The following is a 9,838-nucleotide window of genomic DNA, read 5'->3' as shown; positions in this document are numbered from 1 at the left end:
GCTCAGTTGGTTGTAAACATTTGGCCTGTGAAAACCCTGTCGCAACATATGTTGCAACTTGTTGGATGATGCTGGATCAATTTTGAAAATTGTCAAATTTTTCGTGCAACATTTTGTATGTTGCATGATGTTGTACTCGTTTGGCCACGTTCACGCAACCTAAGGGCCGTTTAAACTAGAGAACATAAGCCGCGGCTTACTTTGGCCGCGACGTACATAATACGCGAAAGGAACTATTTACACAAGTATAAACTCCCAGGCCAGGATTAGTCGCGGCTTATTTTCTCTCGTAAAAACGGCCCTACTTTGGCACTAGGGCATGCGCGCTAGGTCCACTTTGTTGTGCGCCTGGGGCTGAGGCACATAAACATCGACATGTCGCGTTGAAAATATTGAAAATGTTGCGTGCGTGCGGGTTCAACACATATTGGAACATCAGGAAACAATGTTGCAAGATGTTGCGTTGGAGTTTTGCGAGCGTTTGGGCAGGCCTATACATGATAGAGGAGATCGTTTATAAATACATTAAAAGGGAGTTGGTCCGAAAACACTTCGTTGAAGCACTCTTCTCTTAACGTCATCCCAGGAGGAGAAGGTTTCTCCAACCTTGACTCTTTGTAACCTTTATTTTAAATAATCCTTGAGCAGAGTACGTCTTTCTTTATCTACCCCATAGGCTTTGAGCTTCGCTTAAAATAGAGGGGTTGTCGATATCATCAAAACCTCTTGACATGATCCGCTCCCAAGCATGCTTGGATGTTTAGTAAAGTTTTACCCTTAATCAACCTCATTGATGTGCAAAACACCGTCAGCTATCCGCGTGAAGTGAGTTTTAAAAATCTCAGCAATTTTCCTGTTATCACTTATGGCACTATTTATTTCCCATTATAATAATATCGTTTAATTGCTTCGTTCTGGAGTGCCAAAATGGGCGATATGTGACCCAGAATTTTCGTTCATTGTCAGGCTTCATTGACTTTCTTATAAAATATTCATTTTTCGCCTTACGCCTGAACTTTTTCTTTAGTTTGTCTCTGTGTGCAATGGCTTTTCGCCGTCCCTCGGGCCATGTCAGGGACTAGATCACTCTTTTATTTGCAGGGCGCGTTCGAAGGCGACCAAAAGGTGGTTTTCGCTAGCAATGGAGTTGGAGTAGGATTCGTAAGCGTGCTTACGATCTAGTGAAAACCAAAAATCGGAGTCGGAAGAATCAGAACCGTTCCATTTTCTTCCGATTCCGCTTACGACTCCGACGCTTGCTTACGATTCAGTGAAAACAAGATTGTCGGAGTCGGTAACAGAAGCAAAAAAACAAGCCAATCACAATATACGAGCCCAAGCTGTTCGCTTACTAACTGCCGCGATAAACAAACATTGCGGGCATGGACGAGAAGGTTGTGGAGACTGTAAGACTCTTTCCCGTGTTATGCGACAAGTCTTGCAAAATTTGTAAAAAGAAAAATAATAAGAAAAATAACATAAAAAAGAATAATTTGCAGGAGGTGGCCAAACCAGCTGGCCTTAAATCAGGAATACGTGATGAAAGAAACCAGTCGTATATCATCAGTACGGGACTGATTTAAGTTTTTTTTTTTTTGTCCTCTCCGACACTTTCGCGGCGACGAGGATCCAGATTAAATCCTCACTCAAATCAGTCCCGTATACACAACTAAACCAGTAAGTCTTGCAAAATAAGGAGAAGAAGAATCCAAAGGAAAGTCTACTCTACGTTCACCAAGTTTTTATTTCTACTGTTTTGGCGCCAAAATTTCCACCTTGGCCGTGCCCACTTCTCTGCATTGTGATTGGCTTGTTCTTCCGCTTCTGCTTCCGTCTTCGACAATCTAATTTTCACTGGATCTTAAGCGATGGAACCGTAAGCGGAATCGGATGGTAGTTTTCACTAAGTCACATGTGCTTATGACTGCGCTTACGACTCCAGGACGGTATTGAGTTATTGTCCGCGTCCACCGTTTTGGCAGTGTGCCAGGATTCCAGCGTTTTTAGTTCACGATAGATGCCCTTGTCGATTACATACGCATTAAATACCACTTATTAACCGTAAGCGAGGGCATTACATGGAAATCTCAGACAAAGGCCTTGATGTATTTACCTCGCTATCGCCGGTCAATACATTCTGGCCGAGGTCTGGGATTTCCCTGTAATGACCGAAAAGACGCGATTAATAAGTTATTTATATGCCTTTTTGCTCACTTTTGGCCTGTTCCTGGTCCTTTGGATATTAAAACTTATTTTCGCTGAGGCTCTCTTCGTCTCTTATACTAAAGACTACTGTATGCTAGTTTTACTTTCAGTTATTGAAAATGTAGTTGTACTTTGTCCATATTTTTTGTTGTTTTCGCCCACGCGCTCGTAGGTTTTAGTCTCGACTCAAAAGAGTCGTCGAGCCGAGAAACATTTTCATAATGCCCGGTCATTACAAGAAAATCGTGCGTACTAATTTAGTGGCATCCTCGTCTCGAAGAGGCGCTGGTTATCGCTGGGTATTTGGCAGGATCTTGTATGACTGTATAGCCCGATCCTGGAGTGGCAGTCTCTGTTGCAGGTGGCGCAGACGTGCCTTGTGGAATCGCGCACAGAGGCTGCGCGTTCTTTCCTCGCCTTTCCCTTGCATGTAGCCAGGACTCTAGTGTTCACTTCCGCCTTTGAAACCCCCGCTTTGACACTTTGGTGCCACGTATCTCGGTGTTTGGCGATATCCTCCCATGCACTGGTGTCCATTAATAACGTCGTTGTAGCGCAGCAGCGGTCAACCCACGCAAAGGACGCCCTCCCGCAGTTCTCCATAAAGGATTTCTCTTGGCAGGCGGTCAGGCTCCATGCGAAGTGCATGGTCGAGCCATCGAAGGCGTCGCTGAATGAGCAGTGACGGCATGCTCAATGAGCCAGCGTGCTCCAGGACCTCGGTGTTGGTGACTCTGTCCTTCCACCTGATGTGCAGCAGGCGCCAAAGGCAGCCAAGTTGGAATCCGTTAAGGTGGCCTACTACAGTTATCCGAATCCTGAAATTTTGAGGTGGGGTTGTAAGGCTGGTTTTCGAGAAAAAAGCCTTTGAAGTGTCTAGTTTCCAGTCCCCCCTCCAGGAGCTCGGTCATTATGTTTAGCATTTTCCCCTGATTTGCATTTATTTGTTCGGTAATTAAATTAATACAAAATTAAATTTAATACATTTTTCATCAATTGCAGTGACTACCACTTTAGAAGATACTTCCTGTTGCTTTAATTTCACAGATTCCAAAACCTTGATCTTTTTCTTCGGAAAACTGTAGTAAGCCACCTTACTCTCCGCCGCTCCGTCTCCGTCTCCGTCCGCTAACTCTCCGTCTCCGCTTTTGTCTGGCATAGGTCTTCCACGACCCACTTCCATAAAGGAGAGTCGACAGGACACAAGCTTGGTAGACGCACATCTTGGTCCTTTCGCTCAACAGGTCATTGCCCCACACTCGCTTGTTGAGTTTGGCCATGACAGCAGCTGCTTTGGCGATCCTGCGGCTGATCTCAGCATCAAGCGAAGTTGAGCTTGACACGGTGGAGGCAGTCAGCACCTTGCGCCAGGATGTTGGTCTTCCTAAGGCGGATCGTTAGCCCAAACTCCTTTCAGGCGTGGGACAGCTTGTCTACGAGATGTTGGAGGCCCTCCTCGCCGTGAGATGTTAAAGCAGCGTCGTCTTCAAACAGCAGCTCCCGTATAAGCACCACGTAAACTTTGGTTTTGGCGCGGTGGCCCCATCGAAGCAGCCCGTACTCTACATTTCCTGGTGAAAGGAGGTGATGATCGCCAGGAGCTTTGGAGGGCAGCCAATCTTCTGGAGGATCTTGAAGAGCCCGTTTCTGCTCACCAAGTCCAAAGCTTTGGTGAGGTCCACGAAGGCGAGGAACAATGGCTACTGCTGCTCTCGACACTTCTCCTGCAGCTGACGTAGGGAGAAGATCATGTCTACTGTGGACCTCCCGGCTGTGAAGCCACACTGTGACTCGGGGTTGAATTGCGAAGCAAGGCTCTGCAGGCGGGTCAAGTTGACCCGAGCGAAGACTTTGCCCAACGATGCTCAGACGAGAGTTGCCGCGATAGTTGTTGCAATCACTACAGTCACCCTTGTTCTTGTACAGGGTGACTATGTTGGCATCTCTCATGTCTCTCATTTCTCATCTCTCCCAGCACAGGCAGAGGAGCTCATGAAGCGGTTGCAGGATGTTTTGCTTCCCATGAGTAGAGTAGAGCTCGAGATAGTGCTCCACCCAACGCTGCAGCTGAATGCTCTGATCAGTGATGACATCGCCAGTCATTGATTTGAGGGGGGCTATTTTGATGCTCGTAGGGCCGGTGGCAGTTTTGCGTGGCCACAGTCCGATGCTAGCTGGATTTTGGCGCATAGGTTCTGCCAGTACTCGTTGGCACAGTGGCGCGCGGTCTGCTGGGCCTTGCTCCTAGCTGCTTGAAGGGCGTTGCATGTGCTTGGGGAAGGGTTCTGTTTGTGAGCCAGCATCGCTTTCCTCTTGGCCTCCATGACTGGCTGAATTCTTCCCAGCAAGGCTCGAACCAGTCAGCAGTCTTGCGTTCTTTCTTGCCGAATGCAGCCATGGCTGAGTCGTAGATGGCATCACGGAGAGGAGACCATTTGGCATCCGGGTTGCTGGTTGTTGGTTGCGCAGCAAGTTTCTCTTTGAGCCTAACAGCGAAGCTCTGAGCCTTAACGGGGTCGGAAGTGCCACAGGTGTTGATGTGGGTGCGACTCTTGGTCGTGCCGAGGTGGATCTTCAGCCTGACCTTGCTTGCAACAAGCGAGTGGTCTGTGTCACAGTCAGCGCTGTGATAGCTTTTTGTGTGGAGGGCACTGCTGAGGTCCGCTCTCCTAGTGATGGCGAGGTCTAGCAGGTGCCAGTGGCTACAAGACACTTTGTGCAGCTCCTTACACTTAAAGTAGCTGTTGGTGATGCAGAGGCCGTAGTGACAGCGGAGTTCGAGCAACCTCTGCCCGTTCTCATTCATCCTGCCGACACCGAAGTGGCCGAGGCAGGTAGGCCATGCTTGCCAGTCGGTCCCAACGCGAGCGTTGAAATCGCCTAGCAAAGATATGCCTTAGGAACTTGGAATTTCGAATAGTGTATCCTGCAGAGCCTCGTGTAATCGATCCTTGGCTTCTGAGGTGGAGGTCAGAGTCGGTGTTAGGCGGACATGATGTTCACAAAGCCCGCCGACGTTTTCATGCGAAGGGCAAGAATTCTCGATGACCCTCTAGAGGGGGTTTCTGTGGTGGCAATCAGTGAGTTCCTCACGACAAAACCTATTCCGTAGTGCCTCGGCTCGTCCTGGGTCAGGCCTTTCAACAACAAGGCGTAGTCTTCTTCCATAAGTGACCCACTATCGGCCAACCAGGTTTCCTGGAGACAGGCGACGTCGATGTTGAGTTGTGCCAGCTCCATGTTGAACATGTCGGTCTTTCGGGAGTCGTCCATTAGGTCAGTGGAGAGACCAGGGCACAAGGTGCGAATGTTTCAGCTTGAGATTCGAAGAGCTGGACTCTTCGTAGTTTTTCGCTTTTGACTACTTGGTGCAAGTACTTGCTCTCTTGTTGGGAGGGTCCCCTAAGCTCTATGCACCCAGTAGAGCAGGCAAGCAATGACGGGGCGGCACCTGACTGGCTGGGGGTTGCCCAGTTTGAGGCGGGCGGTACAAACAAAAATACAACAGAGCACTTTATTTCACATTTCCATTGCATGGTTTGTAAAACTTATTAAATAATTAGCAACTTAACACATAGAATAAAATTATTCAATTACAATTTAAACTAAACATTATTACATTATTAGCTGTTGTCTAGCAGCTAGATAACCGTAAGGTCTTCGAGCTAGCAGCTACAACAAGTTGCAAAAATAGTGGAGACACGTCACCTTCTTGGGGCGTAATTAATTTCCCTATTATCTCTCACACAGCAGCCCCCTTTCCCCCCTTATCAGTGTTGCTAGCAAAACAAAAAAGTGTTAGGAACTTAAGCAGTCCACATTGAAAGGGGGAGAGGGGAGAGGAAGTGGGAAAGGTTTAAATTCTAGATACGGCGGGTATAGTAAGCTAGAAGAGGTGTTAATTTAATGAAAGTGTCTCAACAATTTTGCAACTTGTTGTAACTCATTGGACAGGACATGACAATAACTAGACATACACGACATCGTAGAACATACACAACACAGATGGCAAGAAAATAAAAAAATAAAAAATAAAAAATAAAAAAAGCAGTCATAATAGTGCATGGCCACATAATTAAAATAATTTTATCATGTTAATTGTTCGGCCAACAAGTATTCTTTCAACTTTTTAGGAAAGTTATAAGTTTTAACATGGGTGGGGAGCTGTTGCCACATTTCAGTCGCCATAGCCGATGTTGTTTGCTTTCCTATGTTAGTCCTGAAACGTGGTTTGTAGAAGTTACTTTTTGAAGCATATCTCGTATTATATGTATGGATTTCACTTGCATAGCGAAAATGCTGGCTGAATATATTTGGTAATTTTTTTTAAATGCCATTGATGAGTGAAGTTAAGAAGCTTTAGTTTATAGATATTCTTAACAGTAAGTAAATCCAGTAAGTTAAGTAATGGTAACGCACTCACTGTATATGGTCCATACAAGGTGGCAAAGAACATAAGACGAATAACATGATTTTGTTTTGTTTGGATCTTTTTAATTTGGGTAGTAAATGCACTACCCCAGGAGGTTATCGCATAAGATATATAAGGATAGATCAGGTTATAGTATAGTTGTTTAATTTGTGAAAGGGAGGTGTCAAAGTTTGCCATCCAATGAAGCTGCGAGCGCTTCCCCCTCCCCCCTCCCCCCTCTTCCCCCCCGTCCGACGAGACCCCTGTCGCTCCTTTCGGAGCTTAGAACCGGTAAACTGCATCGTCCCGTGTTGTGCCGGAGTCTTGCGACACCGCTGGAGTGCCCTCTCCAGTTTGCGGCCTGGGCGGGAAGATAAGGAGACGCTGGGCTGCCCATTCGACAGTGTCCCCCTCTGGCTGGGTCCAAGGGAAAGGAAGAACCAATGCAACTTGGGGCTATTTCCTTGGCAGAAGCTGCCGGAAGGAAGTGCTGAGTACTTGCCATCCGCCCTAGGGGCACCACTACGGATCCGTCCTCGAGGTTTACTCCTGAAGCCTTCCTGACATTAGGTATAGCTGCAAGGCAGCGGAAGTTTGAAATCAGGGTTTACATTCCCCTAGATGGGCAGTCTTCACATGCTAAGAGCCCCATCTACCCTTGGCAACTGGTTTTAAGGCGCCAGTGGCTTCGCCTTCGCCCCTTCTCCTGTCGGTGGTGCCAGTTCCGTCGCGCGGAGGCCAGAAGTTGGACTTTGCTGACAGAGGCTCTGAGAGTCGCACGCCATTGGGAGCATTTCGAGGGGTTGTGAGAGATTAGCCTCACAACCCACTCCCCAGCTCTAACAGCCTCACGGAACTACTAGTATTGTAGCCGTCATTGTAGCCATATAATAAAATAAATTGCCCAAAGTCGCCCGGACGCATTATGCGTCTTAGTATAAAAACGGCCAATGAAAAGAGACAGTTCTGCATATCTCGTAGCAAGTTTAATTTTCTCTATTAAACTCTTTACACTTTGAAGCCAAATTTTGCGCTAACGCATGCTATCTGGTTATTTATATTTCTAAATAGGTTATTATCATGAAACAGACGCTGGCATTCGTCCTTGTTGTCTTCCTGGTCTTGTCATTCATCAATGAAAGGTAATGTACACTGATCATGTACTGTATACCCCAAATTTGAAAGTTAAGTATTTGTTAACATTTATTTACCTGTTTATGAGGACAATAAAGTGTCGTTGTCGTTGTCGTTGTCGTTGTTGTTGTTGTTCTTGTTCTTGTTCTTGTTGAAAGGTGAGGCACGCTTTCTCGTCCTTTTGACTTGAACTGCGGGGTACCCCAAGGCTCATGTTTAGGGCCTTTGCTATTCATAATATATGCGTCCAAGCTGTTTAAGATCGTGGAACATTATCTCCCTGATGTTCACTGTTTCGCTGATGATACGCAGCTCTATCTCAAGCTGATGCTATACAAGCTATGGAAAAGTGCATTCAAGCGGTGAGGAAATGGATCATTCAAGATCAGTTGATGATCAATGATGATAAAACGCAGTTTTTGAGGGTCGGTACACGACAACAGCTTGATAAATTAGATTCGTGTTCCGTAACTGTGGGTACTAATCTTATCAGTCCAAGCCCATGTGTTAGAAACCTTGGATCGTGGTTTGACAGCAACTTAAGTATGACTGATCATATAAACAAAGCCTGTAATGCGGCATTTTATCATTTACATAACTTGAGACGTATTATGAAATACCTGTCGAGAGATTCTTTAATTACTTTGGTTCATGCTTTTGTAACCAGCCGCCTCGACTATTGCAATGGTTTATTGTTTGGCATACCAAAGGTGCAGATCGCTAAATTACAGCGTGTACAAAATGCAGCAGCAAGACTTATTCTTGGCATTAGAAGTTTTCTCACATTACACCGGCGCTTTATGAGCTGCATTGGCTGCCGGTTTCTTTGCGTATTGACTATAAGATTTTACTTTTGACTTTCAAATGTATTTATGGCCTAGCGCCAACTTATCTTGGCGATCTTATTAGTATAAGATCGAATTCATTATATAATCTTAGGTCTACTGATAAGCTGTTATTGGACCATCCCAAGGGAAAGATGCTTACAACATTGGGAGCAAGATCATTCTCAGCAGCAGCTCCGAAACTCTGGAATGAGCTACCAGTGGAGCTTCGTCAAGCAACATCACTTAACAGTTTTAAATCTCGACTTAAAACTTATCTTTTTAAGAAATATTTTTATAGTTTGTAACTTTATTTTATTCTCACGGTAATGTATTTTCGTTTCTTTTTAACAGATTAATGTAAAGCGCTATTGATCAGCACATGTAAATATGCGCTATATAAATTGTTAAATTATTATTATTATTATTAGTATTAACATATAGTAATAATGAATATGCGAAAATCATATTCAAAGTTGTTATGGTTTTATAAAATTCTCCGTGTGCTTACCTGAAGATTAGTTAGTTTTGCCAACTTGATAATTCAGTTCGAGGTTTCAACTAACACAATTCTTTCTCCTCCGTTTTGAAGTGATGCCTGGAGCCGCCGCCGCAGCCGCCGCCTCCGCGGTTGGGGTACAGCAGTTTTGCACAAACGCAACTACAATGGCAAAATCCTTGCTATCAAGACTTCGCAAGATGACGAGGGAGGCAAGGCAACAAAGCATCGTTTTCATGACGATAAGCATACCTATGAAGATGCTAATCTACTGTAGCTAAAAAGAGAGCATTTAGTATCACTGAACGAATCAAACCTGTGTATTCTCAGAAATAAATAAGCCAATAAAGAACAGTCTTGATTGTGCCAGCTTTGATCGAATAAAATAGATTATCCTAATGAATTTGCACCTCAGGTCTACCACCTTCTGCCAAATTTTCCCGATTTCTCTACAACAAACGCTGCCGTGAACTGTGGGCATTGGCTGGCACATTCCACATTCGCACATAAAATATAGGAAACGGCAAAAAAAGACATTAGTACATCAACAGAGACAAATTGATGTCATTCGCGACAAAATATAAATAGGGAGCGTAAGCAAGCGTGTTTTTGAGACGCAGACGGCAACCGGAAGTGAACTGTTTTCCCTTCTAACTCGTCTTCACACAAATACATTTACATTACTAAGTATCTTTTCTCCATCAGAGATGATTAGTATATAAATCTGGGAGACACCACTATCCTGGCACACGAAATGTTCTTTTC

The 9,838-nt window shown here is 45.1% G+C and overlaps 1 long non-coding RNA gene across 3 annotated transcripts in view; it reads left to right on the top strand.

The window, feature by feature from the left end:
• The window catches only part of LOC137985362 (uncharacterized), a 188,174-nt gene extending 178,732 nt beyond the window's left edge, over positions 1–9,442 (top strand). For all 3 annotated transcript variants that reach the window (XR_011119298.1, XR_011119290.1, XR_011119300.1), the window contains 2 exons: positions 7,688–7,758; positions 9,167–9,442. This is a non-coding gene — a long non-coding RNA (uncharacterized lncRNA). The remainder of the gene's footprint in view (positions 1–7,687; positions 7,759–9,166) is intronic.
• The last annotated feature ends 396 nt before the right edge of the window (positions 9,443–9,838 follow it).

Source organism: Montipora foliosa, chromosome 1, assembly GCF_036669935.1.
Source record: "Montipora foliosa isolate CH-2021 chromosome 1, ASM3666993v2, whole genome shotgun sequence".
NCBI classification, from domain to species: Eukaryota; Metazoa; Cnidaria; class Anthozoa; order Scleractinia; family Acroporidae; genus Montipora; species Montipora foliosa.
This window is presented reverse-complemented; position numbering and strand designations above follow the sequence as displayed.